The 25674-nt window shown below is 43.1% G+C and overlaps 1 protein-coding gene across 1 annotated transcript in view; it reads left to right on the forward strand.

Moving 5' to 3' along the window:
- The first annotated feature begins 15635 nt into the window (after positions 1-15635).
- NUP93 (nucleoporin 93) overlaps positions 15636-25674 on the forward strand; it is a 113650-nt gene continuing 103611 nt past the window's right edge. Inside the window, exon 1 of the mRNA XM_025369714.1 lies at positions 15636-15742. The gene's annotated coding sequence lies outside the window, so the exon portion shown is untranslated. The remainder of the gene's footprint in view (positions 15743-25674) is intronic.

Genomic DNA, 25674 nt, shown 5'->3' on the forward strand with positions numbered 1-25674 from the left:
TTTTTTTTTTTTTTTTTTTTTTTGAGGCAGAGTCTCACTCTGTCGCCCACAATGGAGTGCAGTGATGTAATCTCATCTCACTGCAACCTCTGCCTCCTGGGTTCAAGTAATTCTCGTGCCTCAGCCTCCCGAGTAGCTGGGACTACAGTCACGCACCACCACACCTGGCTGATTTTTGTATTTTTAGTAGAGATGGGGTTTCACCATATTGGCCAAGCTGGTCTCAAACTCCTGACCTCAAGTGATCCACCTGCCTTGGCCTCCCAAAGTGCTGGGATTACAGGCATGAGTGACTGCACCCAGACTGGCATGGATTTCCGAAGACTTGAGTGCAAGCCCCGGTCTGCCACTCTCTCCTTACATGACTTGGGAAAGTCATTCAATCCCCTTGAGGCTTAGGTTCCCTATAGGATACATAATGATGATAAACTCTGCCCTGGTTATTCCTAAGTTGTTGCAAGGCTCAAGTGGAGTAATAGCTGTCAATCAATTTTTCCCTAATCTAAAATTTTTGAGAAATAATTACATCCAGTAAAATGCACAAATCTTAAGTGTACAGCTTAATAAATTTTTATGGCCATGCCTACTGGCACCTGGCCTGTAATCCTAGCACTTTGGGAGGCTGAGGCGGGCAGATCGCTTGAGTCCAGGAGTTGGAGATCAGCCTGGGTGACATGGTGAAACCTCGTCTCTACAAAAAATACAAAAATTAGCTGGGCGTGGTGACCTGCACCTGTAGTCCCAGCTACTTGGGAGGCTGAGGTGGGAGGTTAGCTTGAGCTGGGGAGGCGGAGGTTGCAGTGAGCTAAGATCGTACCACTGCACTCCAGCCTAGGTGACAGAGTGAGACCCTATTTCAAAAAAAATACATTAAATAAATACACAAATAGATAAATAAGTAAATTTTTGCATATGTATACTCCTGTGTTGCTACTCAGCTCAAGATATGGAATACTTCTGACACCCCAAAAAGTTTCCTGTGCTCTTTCCTGGCCCATAGTTCCAATGAACAATTATTCTCACCTCTATCGCTAGAGATGAGCTTGCTTGTTCTTGAAATTGAGATAAGTACAATCTTATAATATGTATTCTTTCATGTCTGACTTTCAATTGACATAGGTTTTGGGGATTCATTTTTATTGGTGCAGCAGTCAGTGGTATGTTCCTTTCCATTGCTGAGTAGTGTTCCACTGGGTGGCTATCCCAGTTTGTTTATCAATTTTTCTCCTGTGGGTAGACATCTGAATTGTTTCCAGTTTGAGATGATTATGAATAAAGCTGCCGTTAACAAAAGACCATGAGATCGGCAGAGGAAGAGGGAGAGCTTTATTTTCTCTCTCTCTATATATGGAAAACAATCTGTAGAATGTGGAGGCACAGTCTTCAGCATAAGTGAAATCTTACTCTGGGAAAAATAAAGGTAGAGCTGGCTTCAGGAGGGAAAATTCTCACCCTGGTTCTCAATTAGGTCTGCTTATACAAATGAAGGATTCAAACTGGTTCAGTTCTGATTAGTCAAAATAGTTCAGTCCTAAACTGGGCGTAGTGGCTCACACCTGTAATCCCAGCACTTTGGGAGGCCCAGGTGGGCAGGTCACTTGAAGTCAGGAGTTTGTGATGAGTCTGGCCAAAATGGTGAAACTCCGTCTTCACTAAAAATATAAAAATTAGCCAGGCGTGATGGTGCGCACCTGTAATCCCAGCTACTCAGGAGGCTGCAGCAGGAAAATCGCTTGAATCCAGGAGGTGGAGGTTGCAGTTGGCCAAGATTGCGACAGTGCATTCCAGCCTGGGCAACAGAGCAAGACTCTGTCTCACCAAAAAAAAAAAAAAAGTTGAGCCCTGATTGGTTGGTTTCTAAGCCCTGAACCAGAAGTCTCTATCAAAGGTTTCTTTCGAAAGGCTCAGTGGGGGGAGGGGGCAGTTTATCTTCTCACTGAAAACAGGCACTAGTTTGATTTGAGTGTAGAAAAGGAGGTCCTGTGATACTTTTACATCTTTCTGAGATCACAGAGTATGTGACTGCTCGATCATTGCCTGATTCTGTTTTAACTTCGAGTACCTCAGTTTGCCATGGGAAGTCCATTTTGTCTGTTAGCCAGGAGCATATTTCAACACTGCTATGAACATTTTTGTACAAGTATTTTTGTGTGCATCTGTTTTAATTTCCCTTGGGCAAATAACCCAGGAGTAGAACACCCGAGTCATAGGGTAGGTATGTGTTTAACATTCTTAGAAATTGCTAGTTTTCCAAAGCCATTGTGGGTTTGTGTGTGTGTGTGTGTGTGTGTGTGTGTGTGTGTGTGTGTGTTTTTACAGGGTCTTGCTCTGTTGCCCAGGCGGGAGTGCAGTGGCACAATCATGGCTCACTGCAACCTTGACTCCCTGTGCTCAGGTGATCCTCCCACCTTAGCCTTCCAAGTAGCTGGGACTACAGGTGCGCACCACCACATCTGGCTAGTTTTTGCATTTTTTGTAGAGACAGGGTTTCACTATGTTACCCAAACTGCTTTTGAACTCCTGGGCTGAAATGATCCACCCACCTTGGCCTCCCAAAGTGCTGGGATTACAGGAGTGAGCCATGGCATCCAGCCATAGGTGTGTAATTTTATATTCCCTCCAGAAAGTTGTGAGACCTCTAGTTGCTCTAGATCTTTATTATGCTTGTTAACTTTAAACTGTGGCTCCCTCTACAATGTAGGGGATATCACTGTTACTCTGAAGGAGGAGAGGTAGTGTTGGGATTAATACAAAGCATGGGTCTGAGTCTTGTGTGAATCATTGTTCTGCACTGGGCTTGCTACACGGCCTTGAAATACTGAGGCCCTCTAGCCTCATTTTCTGCATCTGTAAAACAGGGCTCTCTATAGCATCCCTCTCTGAGAGTCATTGTGAGGGTTAAATGGGAAAAATCTTATAGAGACCTTAGCACAGGGCATTGCACACAGTTTGTGCTTAATTAGTGATTGCTGTGGTCTTTCTTCTTTTTTTGTTTTATCTTTCCCTCCTTGTCTACTTTTTTTTTTTTTTTAATGGAGTCTCGCTCTGTCCCCCAGGCTGGAGTGCCATGGCATGATCTTGGCTCACTGCAAGCCTTTCTTGTCTACTCTTTAACAGATCCCAGCAGGAGAGAATACCTTTAAGTCCCACATATCTGTCAGGAGTGCTGACAGAGCCTAATAATTACGATCCATTTTACAGGGTAGGAGCTGTCCACCTTTTTTGACCAGAAACATCTTTACTGCCCCCAAGATGGGGGCAGTATACTGAGGATGGCAGAGCAGAGAGATGGAAAGATTGGGGAGTTGCTGAATCGACCAACCTGACACTCACCTTACCACTGGACTTCTAATTAGTTGGGCTAATACATTTTCTTCCTGTTTAGGCCAATTTCAAACTGGTTGTTTGCAGCTCAAACATCCCGACTGGCAGATCAAATGGTCCCGGACTTCCTCCACTGAGCCTGGACTTGGGATTTGCTCTCAGTATCCTTAACCCTTGGCTTCCCACAATCTCAACCAATCGCCAGGGGTTGGTGTTCTAGAGAAAGCCCATTTGCTATCCTGGATAATGTCAAGTCACCTTCTGTGCCGCTGACATGAAAACCCATCTGAAGGGCAAAGTAAGAGGCTTCCCTTTTAAGCTTTTAATGACTTTTTTTTTTTTTTAAATTAAGGTAGAGTCTCACTCTGTTACCCAGGCCACAGTGCAGTGGCACAATCTTGACTCACTATAACGTTCACCTCCTGGGTTCAAGTGATTCTCCTGCCTCAGCCTCCTGAGAGCTGAGACTACAGGTGCGTGCCACCATGCCAGTTAATTTTTGTATTTTTAGTAGAGACGGGGTTTCATCACTTTGGCCAGGCTGGTCTCAAACTCCTGACCTCAAGTGATCTGCCTGCCTCAGCCTCCCAAAGTGCTGGGATTACAGATGTGAGCCACTTTGCCTAACCAAAGCTTTTAATGAATTTTGAAGAATATTGCTGATCACTCAGCCACAGTTCACCAAGCTTTATGTAATTTGTGACTCCCCACTAAGAAATCGTCTCTGGCAGCAGCAGCTCAAGATAGGGGGTAACAATTAGTGGAGCTGGATTCTGTCTGTTACTTAAGAAATATTTCTTGCTTTCCTTCCATGAACCACATGCCAGGTTTTTTTATTGTAGCATAATTAATAATATATGTATGGTAAAGTGCACAAATCTTAAATGTGCAGCTCAATGAATTTTTAAAAAGTGAATACATCCAGCACTCAGCATCCAGATTAAGAAATAGAACATTAAGAGATCTCAGAAGTTTCCTTCATTCCCCTTCCCAGGCAACAACCACTCCCTACTTCATGATAATCACTGTCCTGACATCTGTCACCATAGTTTAGTTTTTCCTTACTTGAACTCTATATAAATGAAATTATACTTTTGTGTCTAGCTTTTTTTGTATGCCATTATGTCTGCGAGATTCACCCATGTTGTTGCTTGCGGATGGAGTTCATTCTTTTTTGTTCCTGAATTATTTTATTATATGACCACAACATGATTTATCACTTCTTCTGTTAATGGACTTCCGGGTTGTTTCCACTGTTGGGCTAGTACAAATAGTGGTGCTATGAACATTGGTGTATATGGCTTTTAATGAAAATATGTACACATTTATGCTGAAGATAGATGATAAATAGATAGATAGATAGATGTACTAGGTCATAGAGTATGTGTATATTTAGTTTTAATATATTTTGCCAGTTTTCCAAAGTGGTTGTCCCTATTTATAAACCCTCGGCTGCATATGATGGTCCCAGTTCCTCCACAACCTCTTGGACAGTTAGTATTGTCAGTTTTAAAGCATAGCCATTTTCTCAACATCATTAGTTGTCAGGAAAATGAAGACCAAAACCACAATGAGATACTCTGCACGTCTATTAGAATGCCTCAAATAAAGAAAAAAACTGACAATATCAACTGTGAGCAAAGATTGGAGCAACAGGAACTCATACATTGCTCCTGGTGGGAATGATACAACCCATTGAGAAAATAATTTGGCATTTTCTTAGAAAGTTAAATATATATGTGTCATATGACCCAGAATTTCCATTGCTAGGTATTTATTCAAGGGAAATGAAAACATATGTGTACACAAAAATTTGTACAAGAATTTTCACAGCAGCTTTATTTCTCATAGCCAAAAACTGGAAATAACCCCAAACATCCATTAAAATGAATGGATAAGCTGGGAGTGGTGGCTCACGCCTGTAATTTCAGCACTTTAGGAGGCCGAGGTGGGTGGATCACTTGAGGTCAGGAGTTCAAGACCAGCCTGGCCAACATGGCAAAACCTCGTCTCTACTAAAAATACAAAAATTACTGGGGTGTGGTGGCGCACACCTGTAATCCCAGCTACTTGGGAAGCTGAGGCAGGAGAATCGCTTGAACCCGGGAGGCGGAGGTTGCAGTGAGCCGAGATCATACCACTGCACTCCAGCCTGGGCCACAGAGCAAGATTCTGTCTCAAAAAACAAAACAAAACAAAGATGAATGGATAAATAAAATGTGGTATATGCATATAATGAATTCTACTCATCAATAAAAAGGAATGAACTATTGATACAGACATCAACATGGACAACATAAAAAAAACATGATGCTGAGCTAAATAAGCCAGACACAAAAGATAAAGGGTGATTCCATTTACATGAAATTTAGCCAACAGGCATTGACTGCAAAGGGACATGAGGGAAACACCAGGATGATGGAAATGTTCTACATCTTGATTGTGGTGATAGTCATACAGATATGTACATGTACTAAACATATCTAAGTGTATTCTTAAAACAAGTGCATTTTATTGTATGAAAGTATCCTCTGTAAAGTATCTAGTTATTCTGGTCTGATAGATATGTAGTGGTTTTTCATTATGGATTTAATTCTCATTATCCTGATGACCAATTGTGTTAAGCATCTTGCATATATTATTGGCAATTCAGATATTGTATTAGTCAGGGTTATCCAGAGAAATACAACCAATCAGATGTGTGTGCATAGATAGATAGATAGATAGATAGATAGATAGATAGATAGATCGATCAATCTAACACAATTATGAAGGTTGACAAGTCTCAAGATCTGCAGTCATCAAGCTGGAGATCCAGGACCTAGAAGAGTGGTTGGTGAGTTCCAGTCCCAGTCTGACAGTCTCAAGACCCAGGAAGAGCTGATGTTTCAGTTTGAGTTGAAAGACAGAAAGAAAAAAAAAAACAAAAAAAAACCCATGTTCCAGCTTAAAGATAGGTGGAAGGAATCCTCCGTTACTCAGCCTTTGCATTTTTCTCAGGCCTTCAACTGATTGGATGTGGCCCACCTGCATTAAGGAGGGCAATCTGGTTTACTCAGTCTATCCATGCACATGTTAATCTCATCCAGAAACACCCCCCCAGACACACTCAGAATAACATTTGATGAAATGTCTGGGCATTCCATAGCCCAGTCAAGTTGACACATACAATTTAACCATCACATATCCTCTTTTGTGAAATACCTCTTTAGGTTTTTACCCATTTCTAACAGGATCTGTCTTTTTCTTCTTGATTTATAAGAGTTCTCTATATAGTCTAGATATGAGTCTTAGTTAGATAAGTGTATTGCAAATTTCTTCCAGCAGTTTGCCTTTTCACTCTCCCAGTTCCATCTAATTTATCAGTCTTTTCCTTATGGTTAATGATTAGTGTCTTGTTTAAGAAATGTTTGCCAACCCCCAGAACCTCTAGGTCATTAAGTCTATTATCTTATCTTTAAGAAAGCTTATTGTACTGTCTTTTTTTTTTTCACATTCCGGTCTATAAGCCATCTGGAATTCATTGTTGGTATATGGTGTGAGGTAGGGATGAGATGAATGCTGCTGTTCTTTTTAAAATTTTTATAGAGCCAAGAGATTCAATACCACTTATTGAAAATAGAATCTTTTCTCTCCCTGAGTTACTTTTTAAAAAATCAGGTAATTATATAAGTGTGGGTCTGTCTCTGGGCTCTCTATTCTGTTTCATTGGTTTATTCATTCTTTTGCCAAGATCATCCTTTTTAAATTATGACAGCTTTTATTTTTTTATTTTTTTATTTTTTATTTTTTTTGAGACGGAGTCTCGCTCTGTCACCCAGGCTGGAGTGCAGTGGCCGGATCTCAGCTCACTGCAAGCTCCGCCTCCCGGGTTCACGCCATTCTCCTGCCTCAGCCTCCCGAGTAGCTGGGACTACAGGCGCCCGCCGCCACGCCCGGCTAAGTTTTTGTATTTTTAGTAGAGACGGGGTTTCACCGTGTTAGCCAGGATGGTCTCGATCTCCTGACCTCGTGATCCGCCCGTCTCGGCCTCCCAAAGTGCTGGGATTACAGGCTTGAGCCACCGCGCCCGGCCTGACAGCTTTTAAATAAGTCTTGGCATCTTGAGGCATAAGTCCCTCTCCCACATTTTCTTCTTTAAGAATTTCTGAAAAGAATGTTTTTGGCCTTTTGCATTTTTAGATAAATTTTAGAATCAGCTTGTCAATTTCCATTAAAAATGTGCTAGGATTATGGTTGGGATTGCATTGAATCCATAAATCACTTTGGGGAAAACTGGCATCTTGAGTCTTCAATCCAAAAACTTGGCTTATCTCAACATTTATTTAGGTCTTCTTCAATTGCTCTCATTAACGCCTTGTAGTTTTTAGCATCAAAATCTTGTACATCTTTTTGTGAGGTTTAATCCTATTTATACGATTTTTATGCTAATGCAAATGGTATCATTTAAAATGTTCATTTTCCAGTTGTTTTCCATAAATATATAGAAATATAATTAATTTTTGTATATTGACCTGTTTTTTACAGCCTTGCTAACTTCATTAATTGATTTCAATATTTTGTCTGTAGATTATTTTGGATTTTCTTCTTATGTATTCATGTCATCTATCCATGATGGTGATTTTATTTTTTTCTTGCCAATCTTTATACCGACTATTTCTCCTTCTTGCCTACTGCACTGGCTAAGACCTCTAATACAATGTTGAATATAAATGGTAACAGCTGACATCTTTGTTATGTTTATACGACTTTAGGAGAAATATTTATATTTTTCCACTAAGTGATATTTGCTGAAAGTTTTTTATAGATACCCTGCATCAGATTAAGTTCCCATCTATCCCTAGTTTGCTAAAAGTTTTTATCATAAATACATGTTGAATTGTATTAAATGCTTTTTATTGGCATCTATTAAGATAAACATTTATTTTTCTCATTTATGTTGTTAGTGTGGAGAATTACATACATTTTCTAATGTTACATTCTTGGTAAAAAAAAAAAAATTCTTCATATGATCCTGATGTATTATCCTTTTGCTATATTGCTAGATTTGGTTTCTCAATATTTTATTTCAGATTTTTGCCTTTATGTTTAGTAGGGCTGTTCTTCTATTTCTTTTCTTGTAAGGTCCTGTCAGGTTTTGGAATCAAGGTTGTGCCAGTCTCATTGAACTAGTTGACAAGTGTTCTTATTTTTTCTGTTCTCTGGAAGAGTTTATGTAAGATTCATATTATTTCTTCCTTAAATATTTGAAATAATTCACCAGTGAAGACACCTGGAGTTTTCTGGTTTTGGTGTGTGTGTTTGATTTGGTGGTAAGTAGAAGTTGTGTTTTGAAATCCTGTCTGTTCCAGAGGCCTTGACGCTTGCTGACCCTGCATAGCTCCACATGGCTGCTCCTTTGGGAATCCAGGTCTCTGCTCAAATGCCACCTCTTCAGAGAGGTCCTTCATTACTTCCCCAGCTGAAGCAGCACCCACTGTCCTCAGCTACACTTTCAATTTTTTTTTTTCTTCTTGAGACAAGGTCTCGCTCTCTCGCCTAGGCTGGAGTGCAGTGGCTCAATCATAGCTCACTGTAGCCTCGACCTCCTGGTCTCACGTGATCCTCCCACCTCAGCCCCCCAAGTAGCTGGGTCTACAGACACGTGCCACCACACCTGGCTAATTTTTGTATGTTTTGTAGAGATGATGATTAGCCATGTTGCCCAGGCTGGTCTTGAACTCCTGAGCTCAAGTGATCCCCAACCTTAGCCTCCCAAAGTGCTGGGATTACAGGCATGAGCCACTGCCCCTGGCCCTTTCTATTTTTTTACATACAGGCTTCTCACTCCCTGAAATTAACCTTCCCCGAAATCTGTTCATTTGTTTATTGTGTGTTTGCCCTATTAGAATGTGAACTCCATGGGGCCAGGGATCCCGTCAATTTCATTCGTTCTGAATCCCCAGCACTCAGCACATAGCAGCACTCAACAAATATTTTTCAAGAGACTAAATGAAAGGAGGTCAGATGGAGGCCCTTTCCCCATAAAGTCATGAGCGAACAATAAATCATTTTTATTTTTTATTTGAAGTGGAGTCTTGCTCTGTCGCCCAGGCTGGAGCACAAGGGTGCTATCTCGGCTCACTGCAATCTCTGCCTCCTACGTCCAAACAATTCTCCTGCCTCAGCCTCCTGAGTAGCTGGGATCACAGGAGCTCACCACCCGAACTAATTTTTGTATTTTTATTTATTTATTTATTTATTTTGAGACAGAGCCTCGCTCTATCACCAGGCTGGAGTGCAGTGGCATGATCTTGGCTCGCTGCAACCTCTGCCTCCTGGGTTCAAGCGCTTCTCCTGCCTCAGCCTCCCAAGTAGCTGGGACTAGAGGCACGCGCCACCACACCCAGCTAATTTTTGTATTTTTAGTAGAGATGGGGTTTCAGCATGTTGACCAGGATAGTCTCAATCTCTTGCCACGTGATACGCCCATCTCAGCCTCCCAAAGTGCTGGGATTACAGGTGTGAGCCCCCGTGCCCAGCCAAATTTTTGTATTTTTAGTAGAGACAGGGTTTCACCATGTTGGCCAGGCTGGTCTCGAACCCTGACCTCAAGTGATCCGCCTGCCTCAGCCTCCCAAAGTGCTGGGATTACAGGCATGAGCCACTGTGCCCAGCTGAGCCTTACTTTAAAAAATGTTTTAATAGACTTTTTTTAGAGCAGTTTTAGGAGCACAGCAAAATTGAGCCAAAGGTACAGAGATTTTTCACATACCCTCTGTCTGTACACATGCCTAGCCTCTCTCATTACCAACATCCCCCACCAGAGTGGTACATTTCTTACAACTGATGAGCCCATGTTGATGCATCATGATCACCCAGTCTGTAGTTTACATTAGGGTTTACTCTTGGTGTTGTACATTCTGTGGGTTCAAGCAAATTTATAATGCCATGTATCCAAAAGTCTCATCTTTTTAATAATAAAAATTGACCATTGTCTTGATTGAACTTACACAGAAACAAAACCATGCAATATAATTCTGTATTCCCTGCCAAGTTACAATGTCATTTTGGAACAAAATGCAACGAACATGAAAATAAAACTTTCTCGGCTTCTTTGTAAATAGAGCTGTTTAATATTATTTTGTTAATGGATAGAATAAAATGTAATCTGATGGTGAAAGCATTCTTCTTGACATTGTGGAAAATGCCTCCCTATATTGCATGTGATGGGAAAGCAATTCGATTGGGAAAAGCTTACTGAATTAAGCTTACTGAATTCTGGCCTATTGACCTTATAGCAAGCATGTTAGATGAGATGCTATAAGGGCTCAAGTAATACCTGAATCCTTCAGGATTATTTTGATTGCAAGTGATGTAAAACCTCAGTGAAACTGAGCAAAAAATAAAATTTTCTGGGTCATGCAACAAAACATTCCAGGGATAGGGTTAGCTTTAGGCAGCGCTTGATCCAGAAGCTGTGTCACAATGTCACTTGAGCACAGGCTCTCTCTCCATCACTACATTGCTCTCTTCTGTATTTTCTTCCTTCCCAGACAAATTCTTCCCTTGTGGATAATAAACAATTGAACAGGCCGGGCATGGCGGCTCATACCTGTAACCCCAGCACTTTGAGAGGCCAAGGAGGGCAGGTCACTTGAGGTCAGGAGTTCCAGACCAGCCTGGCCAACATGGTGAAACCCCATCTCTACTAAAAATACAAAAATTAGCTGGGCGTGGTGGCACATACCTGTAATCCAAGCAACTAGGGAGGCTGAGGCACAAGAATCACCTGAACCTGAGAGGCGGAGGTTACAAGCCAAGACTGTGCCACTGCACTCCAGCCTGGGCAACAGAGTATGACTCTGTCTCAAAACAAACAAACAAACAAAATTGTAAAAGGAATAATGCCTACAAAAACATCTTCACAGTTCTAATTTATTCCAGTCATAAAGAGAACCGTCTGAGCAGAACATCTTAAGAGTGCATTTTCTTGACCCTGTTGGGTTATAAACCAGGTCCTGGACCAGTCCCTGTGGCCAGGGTACTGCAGTACTCTGCTCTGATTGGCTATGCCTGAGTCACATGCCACCAGTCAAAACACAGGGACTGAGATTTGGGGCAGGAACGCGCCACATGGGAGTCAGTGTTAAAAGATGTCTCATTAGAGAGCAACTGTCTGGTAATACGGTATAGTGCATTGAATGCACATCCCATATACTCAATGAGTTCATCTGAAGACTAAGAATATTCAAAAGCACAATTCAACCAGATGAGAGTACAAAGGCCTGTGTTTGTTTGATATGATCATGCAGCCAAAAAAGGTAGAGTTATACACTTGGTATGTGTAGAAGACATGCAAAATCTGTGTTACAATACAGAGTTCCATCAGAGCCTTCCTTTGAAAAACAGGATTCTTTTAAATAATGTTTGGGACCCAGTAGGACTAAATGAGGGAAAGTAAGAACTCTCTGCCACCACCCAGCTCCCTTTTAAGTAGGAAAGAGCTTGAAAATCCCCACCTCTGAGAAAGGGGCTTTGCAGGGGCTCTGGGGCACATCTCAGAACAATTCTCAAGGCAAAGGCTCTTGAAAGATTCTGAGCTCAGATAAAGTGATGTTTAAGAAAGCTCTTCTGGCAAGGCATGGTCGCTCATGCCTGTAATCCCAGCACTTTGGAAGGCCAAGGTGAGTGGATCATGAGGTCAGGAGTTCAAGATCAGCCTGGCCAACATTGTGAAACCCTGTCTCTACTAAAATAAAAATTAACCAGACATGGTGGCGGGCACCTGTAATCCCAGCTACTCGGGAGGCTGAGGCAGGAGAATTGCTTGAACCCAGGAGGCGGGGGTTTCAGTGAGCCAAGATCGCACCCCTGCACTCCAGCCTGGGCGACAGAGCAAGACTCCATCTCAAAAAAAAAAAAAAAAAAAAAGAAAGAAAAGCTCTTCTAAGCTATGTAATTAATTGACAGACAGAAACAGCTCCAGAAATTGCTCGGTTACAGATCTTGCCACCAGGAGATAAAAACTCCTGTTTCTGTGGCATTTGGACAAGACGAGAGTTCAAGGAATGGCATTAGAGGTGAGTTCAGAATCCTCAAAGGAACTTCTTTGAATCATATACCTGGGCAAATATTGGGAAGCTGATGTTGATTATAACTCTGTGCAAACAAAACAAAACCAACCAACTCAGTTTTAGTGTATTTTTTCTGATTACGGGAATTATGCATGGTCATTTCATTGCAGAAACCTTGAAAAGTACACTAGCTTTTAAGAACTCATTTGTGGTTCCCCAGCCAGGAGAAATGTCATTCCCACTTGGTCATATTTTGATATCCTCTTTCTTTGTCTCTTTGTGTGTTTATTTATTTAATTTTGAGACAGGATCTTGTGATCACAGCTCACTGCAACCTCCACCTCCTGGGCTCAAGTGATTCTCCTGCCTCAGCCTCCTGAGTAGCTAGGACTACAACCATCAGTTACCATCCCTGGCTTACTATTATTATTATTATTATTGTAGGGATAGGGGTCTCACTGCATTGCCCAGGCTGGTCTTGGAACTTCAAGGCTCAAGTGATCCTCCCACCTTGACCTCCCAAAGTGCTGGGATTACAGGAGTGAGCCAATGCACCCAGTTCTCTTAAAAACAAAAAACAAACAAACCAAAAAACGCAAATAATATATTGTTTATGCACAGATACGTTTGTGATAAAACTATAAAACATTGGAATGATAAATATGAAATGTCAGATTGTGGTTATCTCCGGGGATAGGAAGGTATATGGGAAGACCATCTGGAAAACTGCAAAGTTTTTTGAGATGAGGTCTCACTCTGTTGCACAGGCTGGAGTGCGGTGGCATGACCACAGCTCACTGCAGCCTTGATCTCCTGGGCTCAGGTGATCCTCCCACCTCAGCCTCCCCAGTAGCTGGGACTACAGCTGCACACTACTACACCCAGCCAATTTTTTTGTATTTTTTGTAGAGACAGGGTTTCACCATGTTGCCCAGGCTGATCCTGAACTCTGAGGTTCAAGCTACCCTCTTGTCTCAGCCTCCCAAAGTGCTGAGATTACAGGTGTGAGCCACTGTGTCCGGCCACTTTTTCCATTTAACATTACGTTTCCAAGATTCATCCATGGTGTATCTGTGGCTGAAGCACACTCCTTTTTCACTGCTGTGTAATGCTCCATTGCATAATATCCCACAATTTATTTATCCTTTTTTTTTTTGGTTAACAGATATTTGGATTGTTTCAAGTTTTTTGCTAATATGAACTGTGCTGCTATGAAGATTCTTGCTTATAACCCTTGTACATATGTGTATGAGTTTCTCTAGGGCATATATCTAGGAGTTGAATTGCTGGGTTTTACAATGTAGAAATACTCAGCTGTAAAAGGCAAGTGTCCTGGATTTTCATCTGGCAATGTTGCACAAGCATTTGTCTATGTCATTAAAAGTTGTTTTTTTTTTTTTTACATAAAAGAAAAGCAAGGTGGCCGGGCGCGGTGGCTCAAGCTTGTAATCCCTGCACTTTGGGAGGCCGAGACGGGCGGATCACGAGGTCAGGAGATCGAGACCATCCTGGCTAACATGGTGAAACCCCGTCTCTACTAAAAAAATACAAAAAACTAGCCGGGCGCGGTGGCGGGCGCCTGTAGTTCCGGCTACTCGGGAGGCTGAGGCAGGAGAATGGCGTGAACCCGGAAGGCGGAGCTTGCAGTGAGCTGAGATCCGGCCACTGCACTCCAGCCTGGGCGACAGAGCGAGACTCCGTCTCAAAAAAAAAAAAAAAAAAAAAAAAGAAAAGCAAGGTAAAAGTATAAAACATTATTCAGATGCAAGATATTATTATCTCTGTAGATATTCTCTGATCACAGCAGAGTCTGGTTACATATTTAATAGCTTCAGGGCAAAGGCCACATTCATACATGTTGTTAATCAGCACCAATTATTTATAGAGAGGTATTAAAAATAAACAAAGCTGGACACTAGTTGCTATAGACTTCTTAATGTTTGTGTCCTCCCCCTTCAAATTTATATGTTGAAACTCTGCCCCCCTTTGAGATGGTATTAAGAGGTGAGGACTTTGGTAGGTGACTGGGCCATGAGAGTGAAGCCCTCATGAATGGAATTAGAGCCCTTATAAAAGAAATATTGGAGAGATCCCCTCACCCTTCTTCTGTGTGTGGTTACAGGGAGAAGAGTGCTATATTAGTCTGTTCTCATGCTGCTGTGAAGAAATACCTGAGACCAGGTCATTTAAAAAGAAACGAGGTTTAATTGACTCACAGTTCCGCGTGGTTGGGGAGTCCTCAGGAAACTTACAATTATGGTGGAAGGCACCTGCTCACAGGGCGGCAAGAGAGAGAATGAGTGCAAGCAGGGGAAATGCCAGACGCTTATGAAACCACCAGATCTCATGAGACTTACTATCGCGAGAACAGCATGCCAGAAACTGCCCCCCATGATCTGGTTACCTCCACCTGGTCTCACCCTTGACATGTGGAGATTATGGGGATTATAATTCAAGGTGAGATTTGGGTGAGGACACAGAGCCAACCCATATCAAGTGCTATTTATGAATTAGGAGGCAGGCCCTCAGCAGACACTGAATCTGCGGGTGCTTTAATCTAGGGCCTCCCAGCTTCTAGAACTGTGAGAACTAAATTTCTGTTGTGTGTAAGCCATCCAGTCTAGGGATGAGTCTGACCCCACTTGTCCCTGCTCACCATCTTCCAGCCACACACCCTTTCTTTCTAGTCTCCAAACACTCAGCTGGCTTCCCCTGGAGACTTCACTCTTGTTCCCTCTGCTTGGAATTCTTTGAAGCCGGAACTTTGCAAGCCCCATCCTTTCTCGTCCTTCTTTATTCAGCTCAAGATGTCACCACCTCAGAAAGGCCTCCCTTCAACATCCAAGCATTCTCTCTCCCATTACCCTGTTTTTTCTTCATAGCTCTTCTTGTGAACTGCAGTTACTTATTTATTATATTTTGTTTCCCCTGCCAGCCTGGGAACTCAGTGAGGGCAGCGATCTTGTCTGTCGTGGTCGCCACTGTGTTCCCAGCTCCTAGACTAGGGCTTGGCCCTTGGATGGCGCTGAAGGAGTAAGAAATTCCTTTAACTTAGGGAATTCTAGAATCGCTTTCTCCCGGCAGAGCCGACTCTAAACAAGTGGGAAAGGTGAGGTCTGCGGCTGCCTGTGGCCCAGGGGTGACGGTTTGGCCCAAGGCCCTGCCTTCGTCCCGCCCCCGGCCCCGCCCCTGTTCTTGTCCTTCCCCACGGGTCTCCATAAAGTTCATTTGGCGGCGCGCCGCGCGAGGGCTTCTGGGAGCAGCCAGCCTTGGCCAATCAGGAAGCGGGGTAGAGCGGCGCGAGAAGCGGCAGCCGCGTCCTCAAGCCGGCACCTGAGCGGCGGAGACGGCTGTAGTACAAGGTAAGGGTGTGTCTGGTCGCGTTCTTCCGACCCTGGGCTTGTCCTTGAACCCAGGACCCCGTGACTGGGTGGAGCGCTGTACCCACGCTCGGAGCCCCGCCGCTCACACTTCCCGTTCTCATGGCAGCCGGGCACGCCTGACGCCGGCGACACAACGCGTTGTCGAGCCGCCCCAGAGGCTTAGAGTCGGGCTGCACCCCTGGGTGTGCCTTTCATTCGCCCACTTTCTGAATGCAGAACCTAGGCCTCCCGACTCCCCCTTCCCCACTGTGGCGCCCTCGCGCCACGCCCCTGCCCTCACCTCCACCTAGTGCCCCGCGAGCCCACCCTTCCTAAGCCTGCGCCACAATGCCTGCCTGCTTACCTTCCTGACCGTGCCCTGCCTGCTCGCCTACCCCTCGTGGACATACCCTCTAGAGAGGCATTGCCCTGCGAGGGAAGGGGTCTTTGGGGCGAGTGCAACTTCTCCCAACCCTTGGCTTACCTTTTGTACATCCAAGAGGATGCTAGTGGTTGGAACCCAGGGGTGGCCCACCCTTCTCTGGGCTTACTCCATCCCGTCCTCTGCAAAGGCGAAGCCCAAGTTCACTGGGTGTCTTTTGGAAAAATTATGGGGCCGGCCCCATGGGTCCTTGGTGAAAGTGTGAAAGACCCGTTGACAGAGTCTCTGGTCTGGGTTTGCCCTTCTGCTAGACGTGAGAAGGAGGTTTTATTTATTTAATCTTTGTTTTGACCGAGTTGTCTTTCAGCAAAAGCGAGGATCACCTTTTTGTATTCTTTCCGGGGGATGTGGGAGGGTATCCTCCGTCATCCTAGCTTTTCTTCTTTATTTTTTTTCTTTAAATCTTCCTTTGTGCATTTGTGTTTGCAATATTTTTATTTTCATTGATGGTGATCTCATAGCATTAAATACCTACATATCAGAGGCTAACAGATTCCTTATTTATATCTCCATCGCTGGCCTCACCCCTGACCTTTATCCAGCCACCCACTTAATATCTCCACTGAGATGGATGATAGGCAACTCAAATTAAACATGCCAAGAGAGGGCTAGGAAGCTCCCCTTCATTACCCTCCCCAAACTGCTCCTGTTGCCCTTTTTTTCATCTCAATAATAGGAAAGACCCTGGCTAATAACCTTTGAGCCATCGTTGACTGCTCTCTTTCTTTTTCTTTTCTTTCTTTTTTTTTTTTTGTTTTTCTTTTGAGACAGTCTCCCTCGGTTGCTCAGGCTGTAGTGCAGTGGTGCGATCTCGTGTCATCGTGTCACTGCAACCTCTGCCTCCCAGGCTCAAGTGATGCTCCTGCCTCGGACTCCCAAGTAGCTGGGACTACAGGCGTGTGCCACCTCGCCTGGCTAAGTTTTGTATTTTTAGTAGAGACGGGATTTCACCATGTTGGCCAGGCTGGTCTCGAACTCCTGGCCTCAAGTGATCTGCCGTTTCAGCCTCCCACGAAAGTGTTGAAATTACAGGTGTGGGCCACCACACCCAGCCCTCTGTGATTAACGCCACAAATAGTACTTGCCACCCTGGGCCAAGTCACCACCTCTGGTTTGGATTATTGAAATCGTTTCCCATTTGGTCTTCCTGCTTCTGTCCTGGCCCCTATTTTTTGCACAGCAGCTAGAGGGATCTTTTTAAAACACAGGCTGTCAGATTGTACCATTCCTTTACTTTAAAAAAAAAAAAAAAATCCCTCCAATGGGTCCCCATCTCATTAATATGATAGACTAACCCCTTTACAGTGAGCTATAAGGCTTTACATAATCTGACCCACTGTTACTTTCTCAGTCTCATTTTCTGCTCCCTCTCCTTCCACACATTAGACATGCTTTGGCCTAGGGCCTTTGTGCTTGCAAGTTAATATCCATGTAGTTCGCACTCACTTCTTCCAGGTCTTTACTAGGGAGGTACCTAGTGAGGCTTTCCCCAGTTCCCACCTCCCTTCATTGCTTTAGTTGTTCTTAGCACTTATATTTTATGTATTTTTCTTGTGTATTGTTGTCCTCCCCCTGTAGAATGTGAGGAGATTTTTATCTGTTTTGTTCCCTGATGTGTTCCTAGCACCTAGGTCTGGCACACAGTAGGTGCTCAAAAAATATGAACTAGATGAATGTTACTGGCACTCTGGCAGGCATGGGGATGCAGTGGTGAATGAGACAGGCCTGCCCTCATTGAACTGATATGCCTATGGAGGGTACCACTAGCAATAAAAGCACAGATAGGAAGTGTGATGTCAGGGCTGTTTCTTAAAGGAGGACAGGGATATTTGAATAGAGACCTGCTTGAAATGAATGAGCAAGTCATGGAACTATCTGAGAGCACTGCTGATAGGGGGTAGAGCAAGTGCAAAGCCCCTGCAGTGTGAGCAGCTGGAGATGTAGTGAGTCTGAGGGTCTGAACCAGCTTCTTGATGGACTAACATAGAAAATAAGGTTAATGGATGTGCCAAGGAGAGGGACAGGTTGGAGCAAAGATCTGAAGGTGAGAGGGGTCACTCCTCATGAAAAAGTTTATTTAAAGAATATGGAGTTAGAAGGAAGATCTTTCACAAGGTGTGTTCAGGGAACAGGTCACTTTAATTCAACAAACATGTATCTGGTACCTATTATGTGCCAGACTTAATGCTGAAGACTCAGAGTTGAGCATCTGTGGACCTTACCATATAGGAAATTTGCCACTAGAGAGGGAGACATATGTGTGACGAAATAATCACAACTACTGCACTAGGGAAGAACAGTATAGAAGATACAGAATAGTGTGGGAGGGGGTTGGCAAAGGTGGGACTTTCCCAGCTGGCTGCAGCATACATAGGAGTTCCCCATGTGACAAGATAGGGTTGGGGATGTGTTATAGAGAGTGTGTACTTAGCACGTACAGGAGTATGAAGGGAGGAAACAGGCATCCCAAAGAATAGAGAATTACTAGGGTATAATTGGGGGAAGGTAGCAAGAGATGAGGATAGTAAGGGTGGCAGTGTCTGTTCTGTGGAGAGCACCCTTTATAGCTCTGTCAGAACATGAGCATCTTATTCTGTAGGGGATGGAAGGTGTCCCTGATGGACTTAAGGCAGGAAAGCATTTCAGAAAGACCTCCCTGACCATGGGGAGGCTGGTTGGAGGAACAAGAAGGCTTAGTCGGCATGCAAGTCAGAGAAGTGGCGAGAGATGAGGGTATGACTTTGCAAAAGGTTTGAGAAGTAGATCTTGAGATTGGTTGAGTATTGAGGAGGTGAACAGGGACCCCGGGGGGACTCAAAGGTGGTTTCTGGCTTACTTGACTGCATGCTAATTGTTTTACCGAAAGAGACTGGGAACCCACGAGAAGGAAGCATTGGTGGTGGCAGTGGCTAAGGGGAGAGAAGTGATGAGTCTGATTTGGGACATGTGTAGTTTGAGGCATCCATGAGTCATCCAGGTGTAGGTATTAGGTGGACAGTTGGAAATACTGGCTTGGGAAAAGAGTTGGGCTGGACATAGAGATATGAGAATCCCCTTTGTTTTGGTAGGTTAGAGTCCTCCTAGCTCACTTATTTGCTTTATATTAATGTCTATTAATACCTACATCTCTTCTCCCCTAAATAACGTAAAGTTTGAAATATTTTGTAGCTTTATACTCTTTTATAGCTTCAACAGTGCCCTCAAACAACTAGATCCCCCATACGCATTGCTAACTGCCAGAAGAACCTTCCTCAAACCTTGCCAGAAATTCCTACATTGATCTGTAAGGTACACCAAAGTTACAGTCTTCTCTTCCTTCATTCACTTAACACATATTTATTGAGCATTAGGTGCTGTTGTTCAGTGCACGAGGAATGGGGCTGTGGACAGACCAGACCAGGTTCCCAGACTCAAGGAGCCTATTAGGAGACAGACAGTAAATGAACAAACAGGTAGACATGTGATGCCAGAAATTGATAATGTGCTACCAAGGAGATAAAACAGAAATGTGGTAGAGTGGACAGTGGGACTGCTTTAGCTGGGGTGTGCTGAGAGGCTTCTTTAAAAAGGAAACCTTTGAGCAGAGATTTGAAGGAAGTAAGGGGGTGAGCCAGGTAGGCATTTTGGAGGAGAATATTCCTGCAGATGCAGAGGAAATAGTGACTGTGAAAGCCCTAGTCAGCAGTGTATTTAGCGTATTTGAAGAAGAGCGGAAGGTCGTAGCACCAAAGCACATAATCCTGGGGAAGAGTGGTAACAGAAGAGTTGGGTTAGGAGGCAGTCATGTAGGCCTCATAGCACAGGGTAAGGACTTTGGATCTCAGTCTGTGAGTGTTGGGGGCTATTGAAGGTTTGAGCCCCGTCAAAGGCTCCTTCCCAGTGTGGTGTGGAGAACAGACTGGGAAGTAGGAGGGGACAAAGTAAGAACAGGGAGACAGGAGGCTACTGTATCACCTAGATGTGACACATGAGAGTGGCTTGCATCAGGATGATAGTGGTAGAAGAGACAAAAAGTGGGTCTGACTTATGTATATATGAATAAATGTAGTGTAGAAATGAATTGCTAATGTAGGGTATAAGAGGAGAAAAGAAGTCAAGGACAATGTCAAGGTTTTAGGCCTGAGCAGCTTCTAGCATGAAGATACCATTTACTGAAATGAGGATGATGGAGAAGTTCCAAGTCCTTGTTAGATGCTAGAATATGGCCTTCTCCTTCTAACCCCTCCCACTCCATGCACCTTACTCTCTGTGCCCATCTCTGTCTTTGTGACACGGCTGTTGCCACTGCTGAAAAACCCGTGTACCAGTCGGCTCCTTTGGATACGAGAGGTCTGCTGTGAGGATGACATTAGGTTATACAAATAAAGCCCATAGTGGGGACTCATATGCAAACAGAGCTCAGGAGATGATGTTGGGCAAACAAATGAATGGAGTAAAAGGAATTTAGATGAGGGAAAATTTCTGTAGGTAATGTGTATTGAGGAAGACCATTTGGTAGGTAGGACTTGAGTTGGTGCTAAAAATGATAGCTAATGTTTATTGAGTGGTTACTATGTGACAGGTGAAGGAGATACAGTTATTTTTCCATTTCACAGATGAGGCCCAGAGGAGGGCAGAGTCATCCAGCTAAAGAGTGAAGGAGCTGGCTGGAGCTCAGGGCTGCTGTGGAAGGTTGGGTAGGTGTTTCTTTTTGGGAAAAATAGCACAGAGCAGGACATGTACAAGGATGGTCAGGGACCAAGTAAATCAGGTGACTGGTACACAAGGTTTACTCTGGGAGGTAGAAAGTTAAAAGCAGTATCTCACCTGGATCCCTGTGCGTGGGAGCCAGTGAGGTTTTTTTGAGCAGGGGCAACAGCCATGTCAGAAAGAGAGATGGGGTTGGGCGCAGTGGCTCACGCCTGTAATCCTAGCACTTTGGAAGGCCAAGGCAAGCAGGTCACCTGAGGTCAGGAGTTCGAGCCCAGCCTGGCCAACATGGTGAAACCCCATCTCTACTAAAATACAGAAGTTAGCTGGGTGTGGTGGTGCGTGCCTGTAGTCCCAGTTACTTGGGAGGCTGAGGCAGGAGAATCGCTTGAACCTGGTAGGTGGAGGTTGCAGTGAGCCGAGATCTCACCATTGCACTCCAGCCTGGGGGACAAGAGTGAAACTCCATCTCAAAAAAAAAAAAAAAAAAGGAAGATAGAGTAGGGTGCATGGAGTGGGGGGCAGGGCTAGAAGGAGGAAGGCCATGTTCTAGCATCTGAGAAGGACTTGGACTTAAGGGAATGAAGGTCTGGCCTTGGGTGATAGTGATGGGGGTGAAAGCAACAGTTAGAGGATGTTGCAAAAATATAAATACCATATGCTATTTAAATCTGTTTAGGAGCTAGGCACAGTGGCTCACACCTGTAATCCCAGCACTTTGGGAGACTGAAGCAGCGCATCACCTCAGGTCAGAAGTTTGAGACCAACCTAGCTAACATGGTGAAACCCCATCTCTACTAAAAATACAAAAATTAGCCCAGCGTGGTGGCACATGCCTGTAATCCCAGCTACTCGGGAGACTGAGTCAGTAGGAGAATTGCTTGGACCCCAGAGGTGGAGGTTGCAGTAAGCCGAGATCACGCCATTGCACTCCAGCCTGGGCAACCAAGTGAGACTCCATCTCAAAAATCAATCAATCAATCTGTTTCGGTAATGAGAGTTTGGAGAGAGAGGAATCTCATGTTATCTGAGTCTATAGTATTTCATTTCCTGAGTTTTAGCTAGAGAGTAGCAATAATTTGGATAATGAGGAATACCTGCCTGTTTGCTGTGGAAAAATGTACCTACATGTGTTTGGTTTCTGAGTCTGAGAGTGGAGGGACACCTGTAAGTAAACAATCTGAGGGCACACAGAGACACAAAGGAGAAGGGTGAGTTAGAACCTGAGAGACAGAAGCCAGGGGCAAAGGCGGAGGAGGAGTTGGGGGTGGATAACTGCATTTGGAGACATGGTGGGTGTGACAGTTATGTGCTTGAGAGGAGATGCACCAGTGGTGCCTGGAAACTCACGGTTGGAGTTTGAGTGCTCGGGGGCAGGTGTGGATTTGACAGTCATTGCCATTGAGGCTTCAGGGTCAGTGGTGAGACACACCCTCTGAAGTAGGGAATTTAGAGCAATATTAAAATTAACAAGTTATTAAAAATTATGTAAGATCACATATACTCATGGAAAGGAATTTGCACTGACAAGGGAATCAAATGAAAAGTAGAAAAGTCTCCCAACTCTCACCTTCGTAATGCTAGATTGTTTCTTGCTAAGTTAGTGCTTTGTTTCTTGCTATTCCTTCTAAAAAACTGTGAGTCAACCTTAAGTATACTGCTCAGGGAATTTTTACACATTTATTCACTCTTGTGACCACTGTCCATATTGAGATACAGAGCATTTCTGGTACCTTGGTCAGCTCAGACCACCGTAACAAAATACCAAAATATCTGTTGTTCTAGCTTAAACAGAAATTTATTTTCTCACAGTTTTGGAGGCTGGAAGTCCAAGATCAGGATGCCAGCATAGTTGGGTTCTAGTGAGGGCCCTCTTCCCAGCTGCTCACTGTGTAGTCATGGCCTTTCTTTGATGTGTATGTGTGGGGAGAGGTAGGTGGAGGAAAGAACGCTTTCTGGTGTGTCTAAGGACACTTACCCCATCCTGAAGATCCCACCCACGTCACCTCATCCGAGTCTAATTGCTTACCAAAGACCCCATCTCCAAATACCATCGCATTGTGGGCTAGGGCTTCGACATAGGAATTCTGAGAGAACACAATTCAGTCCTTACTACCCAAAAAGCTCTGCTGTGCTTTCTCCCAATCAGCACTCCCCCAGGGATAACCAGTATTCTGATCTCTAGCGCCATAGATTAGTTTTTCTTGTTTTTAAGATCCATATAAATGGAGTCATACAGTGCTTTTTTTTTTTTTTTTCTTTTTGTATCTGGCTTCTTCAGCTCACTGTGATGTCTGTGAAATTCATCCATGTTCTGTGTAGTCTGTAGTTTGATCTTTTCCATTGCTGTGTGTTTACCAAGGTAGGAATATACTGCCGTAAAAAGCCCAAGTGGGATAATTCTGTACATGCAGTGGTTTTAAAATTATTGTGGGAGGAACCCAGACTTTTGTTAGAATCTGCACACCTTCTGCCTCCCAAGATGTGAAAAGCAAAAATGTCTCTGGCTATTGCTGAATGTCCCCTGTGGGGCAGAGTTGAGTAGCATTGGTTTAGAGAGAAGAGCAAGAGCCAGAGCCAAAGCCAAAGGCCTTTGGGGGCTGACTTGGCGATCTGCCCGTGTATGCTAGTTGTAAGACAGCTGGTATCATTCCTAAGGTTCTCTGTACAGATAATTTCCATCACCACTAAAATGCGGCTGTTTCCCAGGAAGCATCAAGTAAGTTTATTAAAACATCTCACATTTGTAAATTCTTTAAGGTGAGCAGGCCCTTAGATACCACCTGAGCAACCCCCTCATCCAGAGAGGATCCAGCCCCAGGGTCAGAGGGCTGGTGTGCGATGGAGCCAAGCTGTAGTCCACAGCACTTCCCAGCTGGGCCTTCTGCAGGACTGGACAGCCAAGAGTTTATCAGAAAGTTACTTATGTGGATAATTTATTTTTCTTTGTGATGCCAGGTTATTACTTCTCTTTGCTCATTGAAGAGGAAATAATACAAGTGATATTTTATGTATCAGGAAAGCTGATACTATGCATTCCTTATTGCAAATATTGAGTCATTGAGGGCAGTACTGCTACTAAATCACCCCAGTCTTTCTCTTCTGTCTAGGTTAATTTATTTTAGGTCTTTGTTTTCTCCAGAACTCTACCTTCTGAATAATGATAAGGTCTAACTCTTTTACTTAGTCTCATAGGGCTATAAAGAACTTTCCAACAACAATTATTTTTTTATCCTCTCCTCTCTCTTCCAGAGGTGTCTGAAACTGATGTCAAGATGTAATTTTTGGGGGGTTGTTATTGTAACTGACAGCTGACAGATAATAGTAAAAAGTGGAATAATACTGTTATCTAGCTAGTTTATGTATTCAAAAGAGAGGAGAACAGAATCAATATTAAACTTTAGATACCTTGAGTGAGGTTTTTCTCATCAATCTTGGATGAGAAAAGAATCAAAGAATCAGAATCATTCACAAGAATGTTGAACACCATTCTTGTGTTTTACTCCTGTCATAATGCGATTAATAAGGTTTGAGGGCAAAGTTTCTGCTTAAAATTAAATGCTAAATTTCTTTTGAATCACACCTTCATTATGGAAGTCTGGATTTATAATAAAAAGCATATTTGGTAGTGGACAATACAACATACATTTCAACATTTTAATTGTCTTCCAGAATTTCTTAATGATACAAAGTTGTGATTAAGTAAGTTATAATTTGGGACTAAATATTTACTAAAAGATTTTTTGAAGCAGAGATGTTTATAATTAAATGGTAAAATGTTGCCAAATTGGCAACTTTGGAAAAAAGCTAAAATAGCATTTTACAATGATATAAATCAGCAGAGTTTATAAGATACTTTTATGTATCAACAGCTCCTTGAAGTAGGTAGGAATTATCATTTTTGATTGATAAGGAAACTGAGACAGAGAAATTGGGGTTTTATCTCAGAGGGAGATCAGTTTATCTGCTAGTCAGTGAACAGTCTGGATTGGAACCAGGTGTTTGGGTTCACAGTGTAATCTTCTCACCCATTCTGTCTAAAATATGTTTTGTTTTTTTTCCATTTATTTTACTGTTATTAAAAACAGTACTGTTTACTGTTATTTTACTGTTATTTAAAATTTTTTAAATCAAAAATAATTATTTAAAATAATCAAAAAAGGAAGAACATTGTCAGTTGTACATTTGGAAGAAAAGATATAAATAGCAACATCTGTTACTTTCTCTGATGTATATAAAATCTCCCCCTTTGACAACATAAAAAAAAATAACAGTGCTAACAACTGTCTTTTTTAGGTTGCATGATCTTTGAAGTTGAAAGAGACAATATTTGAGTATGTTACCCAAATTAGAATTCCTCAGTCAGTATTGTTTGATTGTACTGAAATTCTGCAGGAAAATAGCTGGTGTCATCTCCCCATGCAAGTCAGTGATTGGAGAGACATTTCTTTAACATGGAAGAAAAGACAGATGGCTTTGTCTTTATTCTTTCATCCTTTTCTCAGCCCTTTGTATTTCTTGGATAAATGTGCTGTTTGGATTGTGGGTGATAAGGAAAAGGGAAAATTCACATGGGTTTAATATGTTCCGTCATACTTACAAAGAGCAGTGAATTCCCTTTAGCATCCTGTGCATTAGGTCAATGGGACAGGCATCGCCGTTTACAAAACAGATTTCTTCCCCAAATATGCTTTCCAAATGAACAGTTTAAAGAGGAAACAAGATGGCAAGACACCTATTGTGTCACTCATTTTATCTTTTTAGCAATGTTTTCACACTGGGGCCTAGTTAGGGTAGCTTA

This window comes from Theropithecus gelada, chromosome 20, assembly GCF_003255815.1.
Source record: "Theropithecus gelada isolate Dixy chromosome 20, Tgel_1.0, whole genome shotgun sequence".
Classification (NCBI taxonomy): Eukaryota; Metazoa; Chordata; class Mammalia; order Primates; family Cercopithecidae; genus Theropithecus; species Theropithecus gelada.